Below are 23,855 nucleotides of genomic sequence, written 5' to 3'. Positions count from 1 at the left end.
ACTGTGAATGTTTTCCACTGTGTCTTGAATCTGTTTTATTTTCTTCTGACCAACAGTTACGTCTTCCACATCTTTTTGAGTATAGGGAATTGAAGCATGAGCATGATGTAGGGATTGGCATTACTTTACTTCGTACACACCAGTGGGAGAAGTGGTTGATGAGGGCGGTGGGTGCTACATACCAGTGATGTGTGTGGTAGGGCATTTTCCTGGGTCACTCTGACAGTGCCCGGGGACGTGGTCAGGACCCTTGCAGAGAGCCTAAGGCTAAACACAAGGGGGAAGCAAACAGTGATTAAGAATTGCAGGGCAAGTCTGGGGCACTTCTGCCATCCTGCCAGCTCTGTCACCACTTGGGGTGGGGCTGTGACTTAAGGTATGAATGAAAGCCTAGAAGAGAAGACTCTTTAGGGCTCCAGCAGCTGTATAGTAGACTTTAGCTCTGATAGTGAAGGGAAGGAAGTGTCACTTGTGAGATCAGCGCTCCCGGGCAGCAGCTGCCTTGTTATCACCAGCAACCTTAGCCGTGGTCAGTGTTATTTTCTGCTAAGAAAGATATTGAAACATGGCCCCACAGGACTTTCATAAGCACTTGGAGGCAGGGCCTGTCTCATCAATCTTTGTATCTTTGGTAGCTTCTGGTAAGGTGCCTTGTACACAATAGGTGCTTAATAAATGTTGTTTGACTTGTTCTCCAGCCCCACAAGAATTATGCTCCATTTGCCACCATGTAATATTTTTTTGGGAAACAGTACTGACTTGGATGTCAGCTGTGTGTGACTTTGGGCAAGATTTTCCATCTGTCTCATCTTTATTTCATCTGGAAAATGAAGTGAGTGGATTAGATGCTCTCTAAGGTCCCTTCCATCTCCTTTGATTCTAAAGTGTTTCCATTGCCTCTGAACATAGGTGAGTAATGCCTCCATTGCAGTTCCATCTCTCTTCAGAAGGCTTTGTTCAGAGGAAGAGGTCTGAACAGTCCACAGTTCTTCCTCTTTAGCGGTTTTTACTGTCTTCAAAATAGTTCTGGAGGAACAGCCTTTTCTAAAATGATATGTTAAAATGTATCATATTTTCTCAAAATTGTGAAGGAAAAGGGGAAATGCAAAGAAGGAAACAGCATAGTAAACACAGCATGTTTTTCATAGGCTTGTGTGTGTGTGTGTGTGTGTGTGTGTGTGTGTGTTTCTGAGCACATACCGACTGGATAACAGAGAAGCCAATCAGGAGTACACTGTGCAATTGAGAGAAGCTGGCCCAGGATTAAAAATTTTCCGTGGATAATCTAAATGTGGATAGATAGGAATTGGTCATACGGTGAAATAGATGGATAGAAATCTGTGTGCTTTTTAAGGAAATTTTATTTTGGTACCAAGCATTGCCAGTGACAATCTTTAGTTGAGAAAGAAATTGTTCTGACCTAAAATTTTTATCTCTGCCGCTTTGGTTTTTTACAAAAAAAGAAAAAAATACAACCCCACTATATTCATGGAATAATATTTATATTTTAATTAAATCTTTACATTAATTCTGTTTCATCTATTCAAATGAAATGAAACAAATAAGCATTTTTTTATTGCATTTAAAAATGTAAAATACTTGCATGTCACCAATCTGCAATATTTTACCAGTTTAGATGCCTGTAATGTGTGACCTTACATGTACCTGTATTGTTTTGAAGAGAACAAAGGAAATAATACTTTGTGACTGTTTAAATTTATATTGGCTACATTTATTTGGCTAAGCAGTTATTGAAAACTCCACATTGCTTAATTTTTTATTTTGAAACTTTTCAGAAGTACATTTGTATTATATTCATTAGGGAATTAAAGAGTAATTTGCCTTTTAAATGTGAAATTGAACATTGTGTGGGAATTAAATGTATGCTAAAGCAAAATGTATGAAGTGTGAAATACTTGTGAAATACTTCTACCCTGATCCCAGTTGGCACAGGTAGGCGCAATGCTTGACTTTTTGGAATTAGCCAGCCAGATTTATTGCTAAGGTAAATGTATACTGTTTTAATTAATCAAGATTTTTTTGTTTTTAAAGATATAATCCATTCATTTGTGTCTGGAATGAAATTTCCAAGTGAAAATGTGTACAGAACATTAGGAATGAATAAACTTTCCTTTTAAAATGAAAGTAAAGACTGATTTAATCTATCTAATTTTTAGACACATTGTCTCTTTAAAAAAAATAAATGGTTGGCACCGTGTTCTCCTATTAGAGTCCATTTGCAGAAAGGTCTATAATGTGCTCTTATTACGAAGATAAGAAGTAGACAGACAACCAGAAGTAGCCAGAGGAAGAAATGAGAACTCATTATAAAAACAAATACACACACATTCACCTAACAGTTAAAATTTATTAGAATAAACGGGGCAAGAATACAGATAACCCAAATAGGTTAAATGTTTTACCTTGAATTTTACATTAACTCTAGATTTACTTTTTTTTTTTAAGATGTGCTGGGATTGGTAACATGGAACAGTAAAAATCATAAAGTTACATTGTAAAGGTTTGCTCTAGAAAAACAAGAAAACCTACTTTTCCTGTCCTCCTGCTGATCTCTGCCTAACTCTTTGTCACTTAGATGGTGACAAGGTCCAAGAAGAAGCATGTGCAAATATATGGTGATGGAAGGAGAACTGACTCTGGGTGGTGAACACACAATGGGATTTATAGATGATGTAATACAGAATTGTACACCTGAAATCTATGTAATTTTACTAACAATTGTCACCCCAATAAATTTAAAAAAAAAAAGTTAAAAAAAAAAAAAGAAGCATGTAAAGCCTATTCTAATTTCTATATTTGCTGTTTCACATCTTCTCGTGGCCAAGGAAGCATAGTAATTATTTTGTTTAAAGTATTCTCTCTTTTAGTCTACGGAGCTGTAATGAATAAGAGTAACAAGTGTGTCATACTTGCCTGGTGCAAATCTCACTTCTGTTAGTTGTGTGAACGTCTGTAAATTACCGAATAGCCTCAATTTCTGTAAAACAGGAATTATAATCGTATTTCACAGTAGTATTGTTAGGAGGGTTGATGTGTAAAACTCTTAGAACAGTGTCTGGCATATAGAAAGCATTTAGGTATTACTATCCTAAATTCTAACCTAAATAAATATCCATGGTTCTTAATGCCAACAAAGTTCTCCATTTTATGCTGACAATGTCAGGAATTTAAGCAGGACTTACTCATTTTTGTGTTTCCACTTTCCATTCCCTTCTGGCAGACAGGCCCTCCCCCATCACTCCGAGAATATAATCCAGAAAGAGCTGACTCAGGAGTTACTCCTGACCCACCCTCTCATTCAGCTCTGCTCCTCAAGCTTCCCTGACGTTTCAACTTGTTTGTACTTGTTCTGCTTCCTGAGTGCCCTCCTTTGGATTTGGCAGTCTGGCTTGGGTCTGCTGTGCCTTAGACTCGACTCTGTATGGACAACCCCATCTCAGTTTGATCATTCAGCCTTTCTCTGTGCTCTATGAAGTGGTGCTCCTGTCCCACCACTCAGGGAAAGTGATCAGATGCTCACAGCCTCTGGCAAGTGTCCCACAGGTCACAGGACCTCAGCAGGAACTAGATGTATGTGTGCTTGAATGAGATTGGGCTATGCTTTGGGCACGACCGACTGAAGAAGGGAGATGATGTAGGAAAATCAGGCAGGTACAGGACTCAAAAAGGGTGTGTGAGTGGGGGAGATTCTCCAAATTCTAAACCATTGAATTTATCAATCCTGAGCAAAATATTAGAAAAACAAACAAAAACGTCAGTGGTTTATAAGCACTGAGAAGTGGTGATATCTAAGAGGTAGCACAGATTCACTTAGAATAAGTGATAGGAAACCACACGAGTTTGATTAAAAGAATACACTGTATTTGGATTTTAGCAAGATGTTTGACAAATTCTCACAACGTCCTCAAGAAATGTGGGCTGCATGACAGTGCAGCTAAATGATTGGTTTAAGCAGTCCTTTTTGACTCTTGATCATAAGTAAATGCTGACAAAAGGAAGAATTCTCTCAAGGAAGAAGGGCTCTTTCCATGACGTGCTTTTGTCAGCCGTTCACCAGTATCTTGGATGTGATACTAATAAAATACAACTGGGTATCTAGCTGATGGACACTGAGAGGGACAAGCAATACTTTGACAGTTTCAAAACTATTAGGTTGCTGCAAAAGTAATTGCGGTTTTTTGCAATTTTTAACCTTTTAAACTATAATTACTTTTGCACCAACCTAGTATCTGGCCAGGCCAAAGTATAAGCCTGTATCTATTCAGACAAAAATGTAATAGAAGTAACAATACAGTTGTCTACTTTTAATCTTAAAAATCAACTGCAAAAGATAGAATGGGAAAAATAGGACCTAACTGCCGTCTGTGTGGATAAAGACTTTGGTGTTGACTGAAAGCGAGTAAATAGAATGTGCCCGCCTAAAAACTAACTCTATCTTAAGTGACATTAGACCAAGAGTCTTGTTATTTGGCCAAAAATCTGCCGTTTAGCCTGGGCTTTGAGCCTGCTTCAGTATTATTTCCATCATCATTCAACTTTGTCATGGTTGATGTTTATGTGGGTATAAAGGTTATTCTTTAATTAGTCAACAGTGTTACTTATACAAAGGATGTCATTTAAACTTGTTATTATTATACAAATATTCATTTTTAGATACAGGCAAGTACTCTAGATATAACCTGAGTCAAAAATCTCTGACTTATTTGTTGAAATTCTGTCAAAGTATAAATGTATATTAATTATTGGGTAAGTAAAATGCTATCATAATTGCTGATTGTTAAAGGTTTATTTTATGTTCAAAATCAATTCAAAATTTAAAAAATCAACTCAAAATAATTAAAATTATTAAGAACTTTCAAGTAGATAAATAGGGAAATAGGTTGACAGTTACTACAAATACAAAGAGAGACTGTATTAGCTAAATAACTTAGGAAGAACATTTTTTTAGTCGATAAATATATGTAAAGATTTAAATGATACAAGGAAGGATAAGTAGAGATTGTGTCGTATCAAAACTCTGTTCTTTGTAGAAATGTTTCGTGTACCTAGCACATATAATTTAAAACCAAAATTTAATTCTCATTTCATTCCATTTAAGACATGGATCTTGTTCATCCGCTCACCTCAGCTGAAATTTGACTCTCTGTAGTGACTGTCGGAAAGTCTAACAGCTGACAGTGCTGGAAAATTGTTTCTATACTTGTGTATATTATATATGTTATTAATATATTAAACATAATTTTAGTACTTACATTTTGAATAAGAATATTAAAATAATAATTTAAAATTTGGCATAAAATTTTAGGTTTATTTGTGTATCCTAGAAGTTTATTATTTGATAGTGATATTTGTCAGCCACTTTGGCCTCAGTGAAAATTTAAATTCTCAGCCCTTTGGCATTTGGCTGAAATGTGTATTTAGTGCACCTCTATTGTAGGCATGATAGGGTATGCAAATATGAGGCATAGCAAAATTAATTCCAGGTGCTAGCATTAAGGAGTTTGAGTGAGAAACAGGCATTTGAGATGGATGATGAAACATGAGGCTTCTAACAAGCAGAGATGGGGTGATAGGAAAGGACATTTCAAGCCAAAGAGTTGGCTCAAATCCTTTCTATAAAATTGTATGCCTCAAGCACGGTGCTTCTCTTCTCTGATTCCTACCACCCCACTGCTTTAACCAATGCCAAGCTCCCCAAATGAAATGCTTACCTTTTAGTTTCAAATTTAGGTCTTTAGCTTAAATTTTCTCAGCTCTCCTATAAAATGCATTTTTAAAAAATACTTAAATTTATCAAGGAAATTATTTCTTAAAGAACCCTTTGATAACAAGAAAATTGCTGCTGGCGTTAATTTGCATATGATGATTCAGTGTGACATGCTTTATGAGTTCCTCTGGCTGGAAGTCTAAAGATAATAAGTAGAGTTCCAGTGTCATTTACTCAATCATTTTCATTCCAACCCAACTGTAAAAACAGAAGCCATACTCAGTCCCTTATTCAAATATTATTCAAATATTTTACCTAATAGTCTCAGATTTGTTCTCTTGAGTATGTTGAATTTAAACTGTTTTCTATTACTTGAAGTGGCATTAAATGCTTGGGGGGAGGGGTGCCACACCACTTCTATTTGGGGAGATCCTCTGTCACTGAATAGGCACTGCAGTAGAGGGCTTTTGCTGGGTCAGGCTACAGTCATGAGAAACCTAAATCTCAGTTTACTTCTTACATTAGCACCTGTGTGTGGCTGAGCTTCTGATCCATGTGACTTCTCATTCTGGGATGTAGGCAGAAGGACCATCCTCTCTCTTTGGGACATGCCATTGTCTTGATGGAGGGAACGAGTAAGCACACAAGTGAGAAACAGCAATAACTCGAAGCAGCTTCCACTCAGAGCTGCCACTCACATCTCATTGGCCAAAGCAAGAGTCATGTTTGTAAGCTTTGTAATCACAATATGACAAGATCTGTGTGAAGAAAGAAGAAAAAAAAATTATCAGATCATAACCAAACCTAAAAATATCTACAGGGAGGCACTGCTAGTCACATGGCAGTGGAGGAGGGCAAACGTTTGAAACAATATTTCAATCTACCACAGGCATTTAGTAAATACAATGTTCAGGTTTTTCCTTTTTTTCTTCTTCAAGAACTTTGTTTTTCTAACTATAAGGTAATAATGGCAACCAACCCATGAAGTATAGTCCTTTTAATAGAGAGCTCTGTCTCCATTTTAGGGTGAATTTCTCTGGGTCTTATTCTGTGGAGCCAACCCTGATCTGCATCAGGTCACTGGCAGGCATTTCCTGGTGAACCCTCTGCTTCTGTGTCCCAAGGGGGGGGGCAGATTCAATATTCATTTATTTCCAAATATTTATTGAATACCTACTGTATATCAGGCTCTATTGCAGATGTTAGGGACAGAGGGGAAACAACACAAAGTTATTTTTGAGCTTACGCTGAGTACATAAGCAAGATTATGTTAGGTAGTGACAAGAGCTACAAAGCCCAAAAGGTAAGGAAAAGGGAGAAAGACAATGTAAGGTGATCATAGAAGGCCTTTCAGAGGTGACATTCATTAAAATTAGAGCATGAACCATGAGCATTTGGGAGGAAAAGCATTCTGTGTAGTGCAAAGACCTTGAGGAAAGAATACACGTGGCAAGACTGAGAAACCTCAGGGAGGCCAGTGTGACTGGAGCAGAGTGAGAGAGTATGTTAGAAAATAAAATAGGCATGTATGGCCTTATAGGGGTGGTAACTTGGGATGTATTGGAAATGAGATGGGAAGCCATGAGTGGCTTGGAGCAGGAGGGTGACACAATCTGATTTGTTTTAAAAAGATCATTCTGGCTGCTGGTATGGAGAATAGATTGTAGCAAGAGTGAAAATACTGAAGAAGGCTCTAATTTTTACAGTTTTATCAGATACTAGGATGCTAGTCTTACTACCTCTGGTCCCATATGTGATATTGAATGAACATGGGTTTAGGAGATTCATGTTTGTAAGTCTTGTGATTACAATATAACATTTGTCTGAAAAAAAGGGGAAATCTAGTACCAAATCATATTATTTTAGATAAAGGAACTAAAATAAGATTCAGACATTTGTTAGGAAAAAGTTAATATGAATAAATAAAAGAGAAAATACATTTAATGTATGCCTAACACTCCATTGGAAGGTCAAGGAGGAAAGATGTAGATTAAATCAATCACTAAATTGAAAGCCATTTCTGCCTAAAAAGCAAAGAAAAAATATTCAGGAAAGTCCTTCTTCAAACAAACCATATCTAGATGGCCGTGGTCCTCTGCTTGGCCTGTTCAGGAACTCCATTTTGTCAAGTTTTTCTTGGAGCGATGGCCCAGAGGTGTAGCAGGAATTCATAGGAGACTTGCTGGTAAGCCAGAATACCTATATATTAACTTATAATGAAAAATAGAACTAGCAAATGAACTAGATATTAATTTCATGCAGAGTACCATCTCCCTGGACTGTGTTAGAGAATTTTTTTCACCTTGGACATGATCACAGACTATTTTACTTTAAAGAATTTTGATGAGATTTAGGAGATACATCAATCTGATCAACAGTGGAAGCATGCTAGACAGGACACCTGTGCTTTATTTCTGCATCTCCAATTGTGTGACCTTGTGCAAATTACTTAACTTTTCTGAGTCTTAAGTTTTCTCATCTGTAGAAATGGAAGATACTAATATGTTCTTTGTAGGGTTATTTTGAGGATTGGATGCGATATTATAAAGGAAGTGCTGATACAGTGCCTGATGTGGACTAAGTCAATAAATATTAGTTGAACCTGAATTCTGTAGGAAGTTACTCTCAGAAAGCTGTGATCTCCAAGAATATTTGAGAAACTGATTCACACTAAGATGTTATAGAAAATAAGATGTAATGGCCACAAGATTTAATGTTGACAATCTTCTGAGTATTTGCAATTTAGGATGGTTTTTCTTAAAAACTCCAAATCATCAGTTATAGTCATTGCTGTGATTAGTGGGTGCCAGTTGCATGAAATTCCAGGGTGCTTACCCAGAATACTCCCTGCTCTGAATGGAAGTAGATGCCAGGAGAGGTGTAACCATTCGTTGGCTCCCACACTGGGTGTAGCTGTAATGTACCTCATGAAGGCACTTCAGTCTTCTTCCTGGTTGCATTTCTGAAAGGTGTATCTAAGCTGAGCATTATTCCTGGGAATGGTTTACTTCTGAAGAGCAGGCCAGAAAAATTCCCAGTGAGTGAGTAAGTGAATGAATGGAAGGCCATTGCTATTCCCTCTCCTCAGAGCCCTGCACAAAAGGCAGCCATCGAACTGTCCTCTGAGGTATTCCCACTCTCTTCATCCTCCCCTCCAGACTACTCATCTGCCCCAGTCCTGTTCCTTTGAGCAGCATCCTCCCAGGTAAGCCCAGCTGCCCCACCTGGTGTAGAGCTTGCCGCTGGAATGGGAGGACTGGACAGGGCCGAAACTGCCCGGGAATGTAGGGAATATAGCTACGACATCATCCATGGTTGCAGGCTTAAGAAAATCACTAGGTTCGCCATGCCCTTGAGATGACATCCACCTGATTTATGCCCCTCTTGTGCTTTAGCCTTTATTTGTTTACCTTTCTATCAGTTTTTCATGACAAGTTTAAAGGACTCGATATCATGTCCTCGCATTAACCACCAAGAGTACATACAATACAAGCCTTGCCTTGTGTACCTCTTTAGTAAAACTCAAAGTAAAGAGGAAATCTATACCAAAGAGCCTCTAGCTAATACTTATAGCTCCCAGTGGTTCGAGGTTAAATATTTCCACGAATAGAGAGCGTTGCCCCAGGCCGGAGTAAGGCTTGGTTGGTATCCACAACTGCTTTCAATGTCCTACAGATTGTAAAGACCAGGGTCTGCGCAGAGCTTCGCCCTCTTCTCTCGAACTACAACTCCCAGCATACCCTGCGACCTGGGAGTGCGCAGGCGCTTGTGTGGCGGAGGGGGAACCGGCCGCACAGACAGCGCGATTTAGTTGGGGGAGCTGGTGGCGGGTGGATCCGGCAACTCCCTGAGAGGCAGACACAAGCGGACGGGCGGGTCCTGCGAACCGGGCGGTACGCTGTCCCTGTCGGTCTGTGAAGGAGTCGGTGGCCCCAGCGGACGAGAGTCAGGTAAGTCCAGCCGGGTGCTTTCCAGGAAGTCCGTGTGCGGGCGCGGGCAAGGGAGTAACACCGGCCATGGTGGCTAAGGAGGGAGAGGTTGCTGCCTTCCTGCCGTTGGCCCCGGTCTCCTTCCCTGCGACTCCCTCTCGGGGGGCGGGGGACGCGGAGGGCTGCTTCGGGGAGAATGGGCCCTGGTGGGGACCGGTGGGGCGCACTGGGCGTCGCCCGCGGTGGAGAACGCGAACCCCGAGATGAATCACTCGGGGGCTGGGCCTCCCCGGGTTCGAGACCGGCCCCTTCCCCTCCGGCCGCAGCCCGCGCGGCCCGCGGCTGTGCGAGCTCCTGGTACCTACCTGCCCCGTCCACTCCACCCAGGCGTAGCTCGGGGGACGATCATCTTAAAAGGGTTTTCTCACCAATACTTCAAAGGCTTCTGGTTGTTGCAAATTGGAAAGGAAAAGAAAAAAAAACCCTTAGGGCACACCCTTTTTTTGATTGAAATCTGGCTTGTCTTGCATTCGCTATTTTGATCTATCTGCTTGCTGTCTTAGAATAAATTCCTGGCTCCCGTGCAGCACAGCTGGATCCGGCTGTGAAGTTTGGGTATTGGTTCCTTTTGAGGACGTGACTGGGTCGTTATATTTTTGCCTACGGAGATTGGTATGTTTCCTCTGCAAGCCTGCATTCTGATTATAAACAAATGGGAAACAGCCGCAGGTTTTTTGTTTTATGTTTAGTTAAGAGTCGCTTTTCCAACTTGCCCTTGGCTTCTCTTAAAACCAAAAGTCATCTGGTAATGAACACTGCAGTAAAACTTATCCCAGGAGGTCATACTTGAACAGGAAATAAGCCTGTGGAGCTTTAAATTAGTTATATGCGGTGTCCCTTGGTTTGTAACATTTTCTTGCTGCTCATGTTTCTTTTTCTGAAAATTCTTCAGATTAAGTTTTCGGCAGATTAACTTGATTAAGTAATTAGCCTGTCAAAAAGAAAAATTAGGCGTAGAAAAATGGTTTTGTCCAGTCTCATTTATCTTTGCTGATTTCTTCTTCCTCGTCCAAGGCACCTTTTTACCTTATCACTTCTTTAAGAGCCCTCAGTCATTTTGTTGTAATATTTAGAACCCCCTTTCTCACACGTTCCTATGAAAGGAACAAAAAGTGAATTAAAATGTGAGATCCAATATATTCTCTTTCAGCCTGCTTACTTTTGAACCTCTCAGGATTTTTAGTTTGTTCATCTTTAAAATGAGATTGGGTGACCAGATGACCCTAAGATTATTCCAGCCCTAAATATCTAAGATTTTTAAAAAATTCATTTATTTTATCCATTCAGAAAACATTGGCTGCAGATGTTGTTCCAAGCCCTGTGCTAGGCATGAGGGAACAAAAAGGAGTTCTACAGGGTGTTACTGACCTACTGCTCAATTTCCTTTAGTCGTATTTTTATGACTGATGTCAAAATTTTGTGATACGCCCTTCAGGCCAAGTTACTCTGTAATTAACTTCATTAAATTTACATACATTTAAATCCAGTCCCATTACAATGATAGATTTCACTCTAATCAGAGATTTTCAAGTCTCAGCTACTGGTCCACGTAAATAAACACAGACGCAGCATAGCAGAAAGGACTGCAATGGTGTAGGGTGATGCTTCTTCAATTTTAACATGCATAAATCACCTAGGATCTTGTAGGTTTGAAGTAGGGCCCTGCGACCTGCATTGTCAGACAGGGAATGCTGTAGTTACTGTCAGACTACACTGAATAGTAAGGATTGGGAGATGTTTTTAAGGTGTTCGCAGTGACAGTTTAAAGACCAGTGCTGATAGCTGTGATGTTAGATGCATAGCGATGGCTTTTTCCAGCTCTCAATTTTTTTTAAGTCATCATTCACTTTAACAAAAGAATTGCCTTCCCAAGTTTTTTCTGTTCTTTTTTTTTTCTATTCCCTCCTTCTCTTCTCCTTTCTCTTTGCTGCATCCTCTCAGTGTTTTTTTCCTTTCTCCTCCTCTTCCACCCTTAACTGTTTTCATTCACGTTAATTCAGTAATTCACTAATTCATCGTGTGTTTTGCCCCATCCTTTACAAGGCACTGTCTTAGGTTCAGGGTGAATGCAGACCATAAGACAGGGTTTTTGTCCGGGAACTTACTCTCTTTGAGATTAGGCATGTGTACTTGTTTATAGTTCAGAGCCTTGTAAGGCCATCTGGAGGGAGGGAATAAAAACATGGGTAGGAGTTCAGAGGGAGAGATCTTCTGCAGTTGTGGGATGAGATATAAATGAAGTCATCTTTTTTCCACTCACTGATCATCTTTGTCCCCCCAGGCTATACTCTCTGTATTGTTTGAGTGTATGTGCCGTATCTACAATAGAATACAGTATAATTTTGTAAATTTACTTGTTTGGAACCTAGGGTGAGGTGAGTATATGAAAAATCAATTAGATTTGAGCAATATCATAGGAAGGGTGAGAAGTGGTGGGGATAAAAACTTACCTGGGTAGAGAACAACAGAGGGAGGGGAAAGATGAAGAGGAAGACAGAGGAGGACCCAGTAAAACAGTAGGAAAAAAGGGCTCCGTAGGTTTTCACGTGTCAGTCTGATGTACACTGCCTTGTAGAAATTTCCCTCATGCCCATTTCCAGCCATTTTCCTCTCCCACGGCAACCACTTTGACCCCATATTTCTGCCGCCTTAGATTTGTTTGACCTCGTCATGGACTTCACGTAAATGGAATCATACAGTAGTATATGCTTTTTTTGTGTCTGGCTTCTTTCAGGTAACGTAATGTTTTTGAGATTCATCTGTGTTTTATGTATCAGTGGTTTGTTCTTTTTTATTCCTGAATAATATCCTGCTGTATAAATATACCCCAATTTGTTGATCTGTTTTCCTCTTGATGGATATTTGGGTTATTTCCAAGTTGGGCTATTATAATTAAGGTTGTTGTGAACATTCCTTTACAAGTCTCTTGTGGATATATGTTTTCATTTCTCTTGATAAATACCTAGGAGTCGAATTACTGAGTCATAGGGTAGATGGATGTTTAACTTTGTTTAAAAAACTGCAATACAGTTCTCCCAAGTGGTTTATATATAAATTCCGGTTGCTCCACATTTTCGGTGTCACCAATTTTTAGTGTTGTCAGCCTTTTTTATTTTAGCCACACTAGAAGATGTAAAATGGTACTGTATTATGGATTTAACTTGTCATTGTGGTTTTAACTTGTGGGACATTTTATATAAATGGAATCGTACAGTATGTAGTCTCTTGTGATGGTCTTCTTTCGCCCTTAATACTCCTTTTTTTTTTTTCCAAAGATTTTATTGGGGAAGGGGAACAGGACTTTATTGGGGAACAGTGTGTACCTCAGGACTTTTTTCCAAGTCAAGTTGTTGTCCTTTCAATCTTAGTTGTGGAGGGTTCTGTTCAGCTTCAAGTTGTTTTCCTTTCAGTCTTAATTGTGGAGGGCACAGCTCAGCTCCAGGTCCAGTTGCCATTGCTAGTTGCAGGGGGCACAGCCCACCATCCCTTGCGGGAGTCGAGGAATTGAACTGGCAACCTTGTGGTTGAGAGCCCGTGTTCCAACCAACAACTGAGCCATCCTGGAGGCAGCTCAGCTCAAGGTGCCGTGTTCAATCTTAGTTGCAGGGGGCACAGCCCACCATCCCTTGCTGGACTCGAGGAATTGAACTGGCAACCTTGTGGTTGAGAGCCCACTGGCCCATGTGGGAATCGAACCGGCAGCCTTCGGAGTTAGGAGCACGGAGCTCTAACCGCCTGAGCCCCGCCCTTAATACTCTTAACAGTTCATTTTGAGAATCTCTGAAACACACGCAAAGTTCCTCCACGGATGTGCACAGTTTTTGACCTGTACAGGTAGATATACACTCCCTCCGGTACAAACGTTCAAACACCCGCACCTACTCACTAGAGAGAACACAAGCACACCAAGACAAGCTTACAAACTAAGATACCCGATGCACAGAGATAACCCTTTACAATTAAATAGTTTCATATATGGGCATATCTAAGCACTGATATGATTACAGGTACATACAAGTGAACAGTTCCTGAAGTGTAAGTGAGAAAATGGATGAAAATGTGGTAAGCTGGGAGAAAATGACGGCGGAGTGGGCAAGAGTGAATGAGCATGATGGCAAGTTAAATTTATTTAAAGTGTATTCTGGTGTTTTAAACAATTCCTAGATCTTCCAGTTAAGCTTTTTTAACCAGTAACAATTGTCTGATATGTATGTATTATTTAATATGTACCGTGTTTCTCTGAAAATAAGACCTACCTGGACCATCAACTCTAATGTGTCTTTTGGAGCAAAAATTAATGTAGGACCCAGTCTTAAAGAGTATAAGATTCGTTCTTATATTATATTAAAATAAGACCGGGTCTTATATTAATTTTTGTTCCAAAAGACACATTAGAGCTGATGGCCCGGCTAGGTCTTATTTTCTGGGAAACACGGTACATATATAGACTTGTAGATAGTTTCTTAGCCTATTGCATAACAATCCCTTTGAACAGGATATTACTAAAACAGTTATAAAGTAGGGGATTTGCATATGGAAAATAACCAACAAAATATTTTAGTTCTCTGATTGTGGTGTTATTTTAATGAGGAGTTGCTAAGGTGTATTCCCTTAACACACGTACTAGTAAGAAGAGAGGAGGCCCTTCAAATGTATACATTATTAGTCTGGCATCTGTGAAGGCAGCGCTTACCCTGGGGCAAGCAAGCATGGCAAAATTTGATGTAACCCCAAGATTTTTTGTTCATGGTGGATGGATTCAAGTTAGTATTCTTAAATAGCTGCTCTTTTTTTCCCCCTCCCCTTTTTTTCTCCTTAATATGGCCCCTGGGGTGCTAGACCTGCTTGGCAGGAGAGAGAGGTGGGATGGGGTGGGGCGGTGGGTAAGCAAGCTTGATTGGGTTGGGAAATATCAATAAGTATGTGATGATTTGAAAGTCAAGGCCCCTTACACACACACACACACACACACACACACACACACACACACAAGCACGCAGGCAGGCATGCACATGCGTGCACGTTTTTCTGCTGTTTGTCCCTAAGATTTACAGTTCCTTGGGGAGAATCACAGAACCATACAGAGAAATGGGCTGGGACAGATGTGCACATTTTCACCTCTGAGGGCCTTTGGTGCCGCTGGACCTTCTGTTAGTCGTCAGCACACCCGCCACACCTGCCCGTCTTCTGCCACGTCCTGGAGCCCCATTGTTACTCCTCCTCAGATAGCTCACATCCTACTCTCCTGGCCTTCGCACAGCATCCCCGCTGAACTCTTGGGTACAGTTTGCTCCGCCAGAGAACAGTGCTTGTCCACGGCGCTCAGCCGCTCAGCCTTTTCTTCTGCCATATCCTCTTTTCTTCCTTTTCTCGCTGCCACAACCTTAGTTCTGGCCGATATCTCCCTTTGAGTAGGACACCATGGATACCTCTTCAAAGAGGTGTTGGAACTGGTGGTCCCTGAAATAGGTGAAAAGATTTGAACATGAGAAAAAGGGACCAAGGGGACTTACATCAGGTGTAATGAACAGTATGATCTGAGGGCTGGAGGCAGAAAAGCACGGAGCTCTGTTCACTTCTTTGGCTATAACCAGGTGTGTGAGGATCACTCCTTCCCCTTCACTCTTCTTCCTCTCCTTTCCCGGCTCCCTCTACTTCTCGCATGTACTTTGATCTGTGTGTTTGGTATCCGTCCTTCCCCTCCCCTTATCTAGTGAAATCCGGTCTTTCCTGACCACCCACAGTGATCTCTGAACTTCTGTAACACTAATTTCAGTGCCATTTTGTCAGTTAATTATATATTGCCTTGATTTTTTTTTAAAAAAAAAAGCTTTATGTGCATGTCTCATTTGCCCAAATAGAGTGTATTAATCAAGGTTCTTAGGTCTCAGGAGCACAAACCCACAGAAGCTAGGCTGCTGGAAGGGACGGTGGCAGGGCTGGCAGCGGTAGTGGTTGTTACTGTAAGGCTGCAGAGCTCCCTGAAGTGAACTTGGAGCAGGCCCTGGGAAAGCCCCTGTGCTGTCTCCTCGTGGCCTGTGTGGACTCTCTTCAGCTTCTTTCTGTGCCTCTGCTTCATTCAAGGACATTAATTTGGATTTTCAAAAATAGTGTGCATTACAGTGTTATCTTGATTACTGAGTTTTTGGTGCCCTTTTAAATCTTGCACCGGAGGCAAGTGCCTCCCTCATCCTGGCCTGAGCCCTGGTTCGTACCAAAGGTTTGCAAGGGAGCGTGCCTTGTTATGTGGTTGCTTCGGCTGTGTACTTCACAGGGCCTCGGGAAGGGTGGTCCCAGACACGGGGCTTAGGGTTGCTCATTCCCAAACATGCTTCCTTTGGTACCCGAGGTCACAAGGAAGTGACCTTGCCTTATCTTTTTTGTATCTGCACTAACTACATCTAGCAGATTAACAGCTAAACATAGGTGTATCTCTAGTATCCGTTTATTGCTATGACTGACCATTTGACCATTAATTAGGATTAACTTTTGGGAGTAACGGTTATCAGAGCAATATTTTTTAAATTTAAAATAAATTACTAAAATTTGTTTTATCATCATTTGAAAGAGTTCCAATTTTAGAGCAAGTTAAATATTTTTTAAAAATTTCTAACTTTTATTTCCTAGTTTTGAAAGCATAGGGAAGTAGACTTTGGGAGCCCATGGTTGCTTGGCAATAAGGTTTTTATTGACTCTGCCCCCCAATTAGGATGTGGTAAAGCCAGGTCCTCTCATCAGTGATCTCAAACCTTACTGAACTCCCTTGTTATTTTATTATGCAGTTATTTAGTATCTGCTATGTTGGGCTGACAATATGAAAATAAATGCTTGCACTCGAAGTCCTCACAGCTTATGGAGAAGATAGATACAGGAAATCACAGAGATGGGGTCTGTGTGGGCAGAACCGAGGGCGTGCAGATCCAAAAGGGCCTAGTTCAGGTTCTTCTCGCAACGTGGTGGCTTCCATGCCATCCTGAGTTTTACCCAACACGTCTTGGGAAGGCTTCTGCAGGTCCTGGGAGAGGGTGCGGCTGCCACGCTGGTTTGACATCTTCAGGAGACGATAGGCGCCCTCACGCTTCTCGGCCAACTCGCAGAAGTGGCCCACGCCCTCCAGAGCCCTGTCATTGTGGTGGAAACAGAAGCCCAGAGAGAGGTAGGTGTAGGAGATGCAGGTTGGCGGAGGCCTCCACCTCGATGGAATAATTCTGATGAATTTGGGAGCCCATGGTTACTCGGCCATAAGGAGTTAAGCTCAAAAAACAGTGTTGGCTGGTCTCAGAGGCCGAGGATGACTGAGATTATGCCAAAGGTTGCGACTACAGAAGAGGTTGGAGGGTGATCAGAGGCTGGGAGAAGGGGTGTCCCTGGATCTGTTCCATCCAAACACTGTTAAAGCGAGAGACAGATCAGGGACCGCCGAGGGCACTGCCTGAAATCTATTTTTTGAAGCTAATTTAAGTGTCATTTAAAAATATAGTATTACAAAATTTTTTCCTGGTCTTAAATAGAGTCCTCCAAACTTAACCAAGATGATTTGGAGGCTTATAGGATTTAGAATTCATTGTGTTCATCAGGTATTATTCTGCGCTATTGAATTGCTTTCTGAGGTTGTTGAAATTTATAGGCTATTGATAACTGCATTAAATTGTCCCATACTTTTGTGCTTTAGTTACTTTATAGTTTTTGCTTCTCTTTTGCCTCCAGCTCTTGCTTCAGTAATTTGCTTCTATTAATGTGCAGTGTGTAGTAATATAAAAGTAATAAAATGGTGGAAAGTGAGTATTTTGTAGAGGCAGTGTGATACAGTGTGAAAAGCATGGAGTTTAGGGTCAGGTTCAAATTTACATCCACTGTTGAGAATTTACATATCCTTGGGCAGGCTTTGTATCCCCTCTGAGCCTCAGTTTCTTTTTGAAATGGGGATAGTTATGTTTTGCAGAGTTATTATGAGATATGTATGTTCAAGTTCTTGGCATATAACAGGTATGCAAATGACTGAGTCCTTTTTTTTCTCTTCATTACATTGGAATATGGCATATGGCCTTTGTTAATCTGAGGAACTCAGGTAAATGAAAGAAATGTGTTTCTAAGATGTAAGTTAGATACAGACAGTTTAAATAATAGTTTACAGTTGGTATCATAAGTGTTAATTCTAGAACTAGTATCCTGAACTCCTGTTTTGGGTCCTTACATATACTAAGCTCTCAGCAACCTCCTCTCCTTCTCTATATTAAATTAAGTTGGTTTTTTACTTCTGTATGGCTCTCCTGATTTCCCTTGTTTGCTATTAAAGACAAAATGTTTTTTAGCCCTTTTTAAAAGCACCTAGGTGAAAGCATACCTTATGACCCCGAGGGCAGCATGCCAGCGTTCTTGGCCAATAGCAATGATTTCTCAGACTTCCCTTCTTTCATCAGTTCTGCTTTTTTCAACTACCATGTCTTAAATATTAATTTGGTGTGTTTTCCATCCCCAGCCCTTCCCTTTCTTTTTTTCCCAGGACCTATCTCCACTAGCTGTATGATTCTCATTATTTCAGTAGTTTTATATGGTTTGGATTTTATGTGTATACGTATTTTTCAAAGGCTATATTTTGGTAATTTTCAGTATCATTTATAGTGTATCTCCTATATTATTATGAAAAAATCTAAGTTTTTGTACCAGAGGTTTTGTGCCTTCTGTCTTGAAACTGCAATAAAATCCTGTGAATGCCCTCCTTACAGTCTACTAGACTGTCGAGGCTTCACCTTATGCAAATATTCCTGGTCAGTTACCAAAGTTTCTTTTTTTAAATAATTTTATCAGGGCATAATTCACATATCATAAAATTTCATCCATTTTGAAGTGTGCAATTCAATAATACCAATGACTTTTCCTGTCAAAAACTCTTCGGGGCTCTCTCTGGTCTGTAAGAGGATAATAATCTTGCCCTTGTCCTTTTTGTTCCCAAGATCACTTACAGTGGGTTGTGTGGCTCACTCCTGGCTGCCACGTACGTGGTTACTTACAAGTAAGCCATTGCTGGTTATTGCTTCAGTTACTCATTCTGTATATGATTGTACCCCATTAAGAATGAGGTTCTTCTCTACTGTTGGGACACAGGCTCAAGGTGGTGGGGCAGTGTCTTTTTCTTAAAGGATGGCTCCCTTCTGCCCGGTTGACCGAGGAAACTCATTCTCTCTTCTTGGGTGCATTCCACCATGAGAATTACATCCTAACTCCAGGGCGTACCAAATTTCTTTGATTGATTCTGTATTCCCTACCTCCCACATGAGAGAGACATCAAGGCATATATTATGCAAATTGTAGGCGGGAGCCTCTTCAAACATAGCTGTTTCTCCATGTTAGTCTGAAGATTAGTTGCTGTAGCAAAGCTTGGTATGTCCTCCAACCCCCTGAGATTGTTTAGAGTGAAACCAGTGGTATCCCTAAAAGTCACAAGTGTGCTGTTTCTCTGAAGGTGTGTATGAAATGCCTTCGCCACGTAAGAGTGAGGCCTGATCCATTGAGGAGCATGCAGTCATGCCAGTTGGGGCACCAGAAACCCAAATTAGTGACAGGTATTGGGGCAAAATGGTGTGCTGCACCCTGAGTATTGTTAACCATCAGAGTAGAAAAGAGTAATTAGGGTTGGAGGAGCTGGGAAGGGCTTTGCATAAAATGGATTTGAGCTTTGAAGGATGTGCAGAGTTTGGATAGGACAGAAAGGTGAAGTCTGGGAATAGGGAGGATTGTTGAAGAGAAGTGCACACACTGTGGGGAACTAATGAGGCAGAGGGGTGAAGCTGAACTTAGGATCTTTGTGAGACCCGAGGAAGCCAGCCAGATTAGAGGAGAGGATTCCTAGTAATTCTTGTAGAAAGTTGGAAGGTGGAGTTTTATCAGGATTACCTGAGAAAGTGTCAAAATACAAACACCTAACAAATAAGAGAAATTTCTAAGCAAAGGAATGAAATGTAGAAGCATTGTTTCAGCAAGCATAGTCAGGTGACTATGCTCAAGCTCTTCAGAGCAGGAAAACAAGAGCTTAGTCAGGCAGGGAGTTTGTCCCTGGGAGAGAGAGCTTTGTAAAGCATTGTTTTTACTTCCTCTCTATGAGGCTTCAGAAATTTTACTAGGTACTGAAACCGGTCCTGGGAACGGGAAGGGTCCAGAGACACCAGGCTTTGAAGGCCTGCACAGAACTTTGGAAAAATTAGTTATTTCTCTTGATGTTTTCTTAGGGAAAAACACCCCCAACTGGCCCTACTCCCAGTTTCAGAGTTTCAGTTATATAGGGGCTTTGGTCCCAAGCTGTGGAACTTGGGAGAATAATATAATTATGAGCATATATCACTTTAAATGATTTTTGCTATTTGTCTCATAGATTGTTAGTTTTTGGGGTTTTTTTAGTTAATGTTTTGAAACTCTTTTAATAGGACTCTTATGGCTAATGTTTTTTGTTTGCTTTTGTTCCACCAAAGCACTTTTTGCTATTACCTGGGTATAGCATGCATAATTCAAAAGTCAGAGGTAGTATTTGTTACTGGTTTTTCATACACAGCATCAAAATGCAACAAACGATTGAGTTCTTTAAATTACAAATAAAACAAATGCATATTGATACATAACCCAAAAGGGACCACTGGATATATAGTGAACACTCTTTCTGTATCTTCAGCGCTCCAGTTTATCTCTGGTTCTTGTGGATTCTTCCAGAGTTATTCCCAAGGTACTTTTGAAAAGTCGAGTTGAATTTATAGTAGACTTTTAGAAGGATCTTAGGGGTCATTTCTTTACCATTATGTTTCTTACGATAATAAAGTGGATCAAATTTGAGGAATGGATATGGATGAATAATGGTGTTGGGTGGCCCATCTAAAGTTCCTTAGAATCATTGTCTGAAACTAAAGCCTTTATGGAGCCTGTGTCCCAAAGGCCTCTTTCCTAAGTTCGAAATCTATTTTCTTTATTCTAAAGTTAATTTCCCCCAATATATTCCAGTACTATTACTATGTTATTCTTGAGTATCATGGTTTCCTAATTTAATTAAAATAAAAACAGTAGTTAGATGCTTTTAAACTTATTTTTAAAAGAGAGACTGAAATAAAGAACAAGGCAGAAATGAATAAGTATTTTTACTGTATTAATAAAATTTGTTTGATTTTGTGATTAAACTTTTTTAGCATTCATTCCTAAGATTTATGATGCGTTGAGAATTCATGTTTTCATAGAAACATTCTAATTTTATTATGGAAAAGTAGGAAATGATCTGTACAAATTTGCTTTATATGGGACTTTTCTGAAAAGCTTTTATTTATATGGCCATTCCACTTTAACTTCTTTTTTCTCTGTTACTTAACATGGGCCCATGTTTGACTTCATTATTTACTTTTTTTGTTGTTTAATCTATCTATCCTGGTTTTTCAAGTCACTTTCCTGAAGTATGTCACTTTATTGTTTTTGTGCTTATCTAGATAGCATGATTCAGCGTTCATATTTTCCTTTCTACTTAAACATTGTTCATCTTGGCAGTGATGAGGGTAAGTTAATGTTTTTTTCCAAGGTTGGGTTAAGACGTGTTTCCTTAAGATCATAGACTATTAGAACTAGGACAGACCTGAGTCCATTGAGCCTTGGGCTAAACTGAACAGGCTTTGTGGCACTTCTCTCTAGTCTGTTAGGTAGTAGCTGCCGGAGGACTGAGTCAGGATCTGTACCCTCTGGGGAGAAGTGTCTGATTTGCTGTATCTGTCATAGACGCGGAGGAGTCCATTGGCAAAACCGGGGTGTATTTTGGCTATTCCTCATGTAGCCCAGGAAGCTGAGAAGTGAAGTGACTTGCTCAAATCACCGAGCCCTTAATTCCATAGATCTACTGACCCCCCCCAGGTCAGTGCTAGGAGCTAAGTGCTGGACTTTTGCTCCCAAAGAATTTTGGTGTTCCTTTTGGATTTTGTTTGTTTTTCCTCCTCGAGTGAGAATTGGATTATATTAGGTACTTAAGTTTGTCACAGTTTGTTTGGGAAAGACTCAGAAGTAGTCATCAGTCTAAAGATAGGACTCTCATTTTAGCAAAGAAAAGGGGCTTGAATTGCGTCTAGCTAAAATTGAGGACTTTTTTTCATTTAGTTTCAAGACTGTAGGTTTTCCCCTTAAATTTGTGAAAAATCTATTACTATCTTATCCCCATTACAATTCATCCAGACACATCCTCCACAAAACAGGGAAAGGTAGAATTTTATTATTAGAAAGAATGAATTTTATTGAAGAGATTTGTTGGTTCAAAACAAAATCTGGTCTCGAAGGATTAAAATACTAGCAGAATGAGAGGGTAGGGGAGATACTTTAAGGACTTTTTATTTTCGATGTTTATCTAATGTACTGTTTGACATTTTGGCCAAGATAGTATAGTATTTTCCAATACAAATACAAATAACAATATACAACACAAGTGACAATAGTAACTATATACTGTGTGTATATTAGTATTTATTTTATGATCATTGAATTGGGAAATCTTCATATTAAAAATATCCTCTCTGACATTTTCCACGTCTTGTGGGCTTATTTTGGTGGTTTAGATTAGTTCTTACAATCCCTTAGAGCACTTTCTTCTATGTTTTACCAAAGCCATATCTTTTTAAAGTCTCTAGAATGCTGGGACCACTTTTATACAAAATGTTTGATGCCTTATTAACTGTCAATCATTGGATCTGCAAGTATTGTTAACTTCAGTCATGTACAACTTCATCTAGGCACATTTTATTCAGAATCGTTGACTTCACCCAGGAAAGTTTCCTCATTTGGAGGTATGTTTTCTATATAAACACATTTTCAGTTGAATAATGATGCACTTCTTCATCTTTGTTGTGGCACAATTGTTGATACAGAATTGCTAGAGTGTAGGGTTCTGTATGCCCATGCATGTACTAAGGGAGTGGAGAAAGAGAAGAGACAGCCCAGTGATGCATTTTTTCAGTGTACCACTTGTGCTGTACTCTAATCATGGAAGGTGGCAGGAGACGGTCTGAAGGACAATTAGGTATATTTTCACTATAAGCCCAATTTTGCTGGTCACCACTTTTGTAAATGGATAGAAATAGTGTATCAAAAGACAATTGAAAAGTATTAAATTTGTTTTTAGATTTAACATTAAATCTACAATTGAGTATTACAATCTCTGCGCCCTGTTTGTGCTATATCTTTGATTTCTTGTGATCTCTTTAAATTCCAGTTTGAGAAACATAAAGTGGAGTAATAGAGCAACAGTCTGTTCTATGCAATTTACTCAAATTCTTTTCCTCTTATTTCCGTGGTTCCTTTCCTCTCCCATGTCCTGTTACCCCAGTCCAATGTCCCCGCCCCCAGAACAGTACATTAAATGAAAGAGACATTTAGTAAATGTATAAAAATACAGAGCGTGCCAAAAAAATTATACACATTTTAAGAAAGGAAAAAACTGTATTAATTGTAATAATATATACCGATAACAAAAGATGAATACAAGTCACGTTTGACTTCTGCATTTACAGGAGGTGCTCAAAGTGGTTACCATCAGCGTCCAGACACTTCTGATTATGGCAGACAACTGCTTGAGCATAGATAACAGCTCTTAAAATATGTATACTTTTTTGGCACCCCCAGTATGTATTGGTTTGAAGATGGTGAAATTGGTAAGGAGAAAAAGAGAGTTTTTCAGAATGAAGAAAAAAATCAAGTCTGAAGCCCAGGAAATTCAGAAGGGATGAAACTAAAGAAAGACTTTATTGTTTACCTTTTGTTCACTGCATAAAATTCAGCTTGCTCTCAGCATGATGTCTTTTAGACCTAGCCTAGTTTATTTTAGGATTTTGTATATAGTCCAGTGCTTACTAACTTGGTGGATTAAGAAAATTCTTGCAAGAGGAAGAATGAGTCATAGCGATACTTCCCTTTGGGAGAGAAAGAAAGAAAACCCTCAGATTAGTCTGTCCATTAGATACTTGGAATGGATTCAGCATTTTAATTGATGGCTGAGCACTGATAAGCTTTCCCTGCAAGCTACCTCCTAATCACATTTGGTTTTGTCCGCACTGTGACTGGTAGAAGGCTCTTGTAAGTTAACCACCCGAGATAGAAAGCTCTGTAACCTTATTACCCTGAGAGACTTGTTC

General features: G+C 39.8%; 1 protein-coding gene across 2 annotated transcripts in view; it reads left to right on the top strand.

The window, feature by feature from the left end:
• Positions 1-9,494: 9,494 nt before the first annotated feature.
• The window catches only part of TMOD3 (tropomodulin 3), a 63,262-nt gene continuing 48,901 nt past the window's right edge, over positions 9,495-23,855 (top strand). The window contains exons 1-2 of one of the 2 annotated variants that reach the window (XM_019730631.2): positions 9,500-9,678; positions 10,221-10,329. The gene's annotated coding sequence lies outside the window, so the exon portion shown is untranslated. Of the gene's footprint in view, positions 9,679-10,220; positions 10,330-23,855 lie in introns of both variants that reach the window. The other variant, XM_019730629.2, reaches the window with a different exon arrangement.

Source organism: Rhinolophus sinicus, linkage group LG03 (genome assembly GCF_036562045.2).
Source record: "Rhinolophus sinicus isolate RSC01 linkage group LG03, ASM3656204v1, whole genome shotgun sequence".
Taxonomy (NCBI): Eukaryota; Metazoa; Chordata; class Mammalia; order Chiroptera; family Rhinolophidae; genus Rhinolophus; species Rhinolophus sinicus.
The sequence above is the reverse complement of the archived record's forward strand: the minus strand, read 5'-3'. Positions and strand labels throughout refer to the sequence as shown.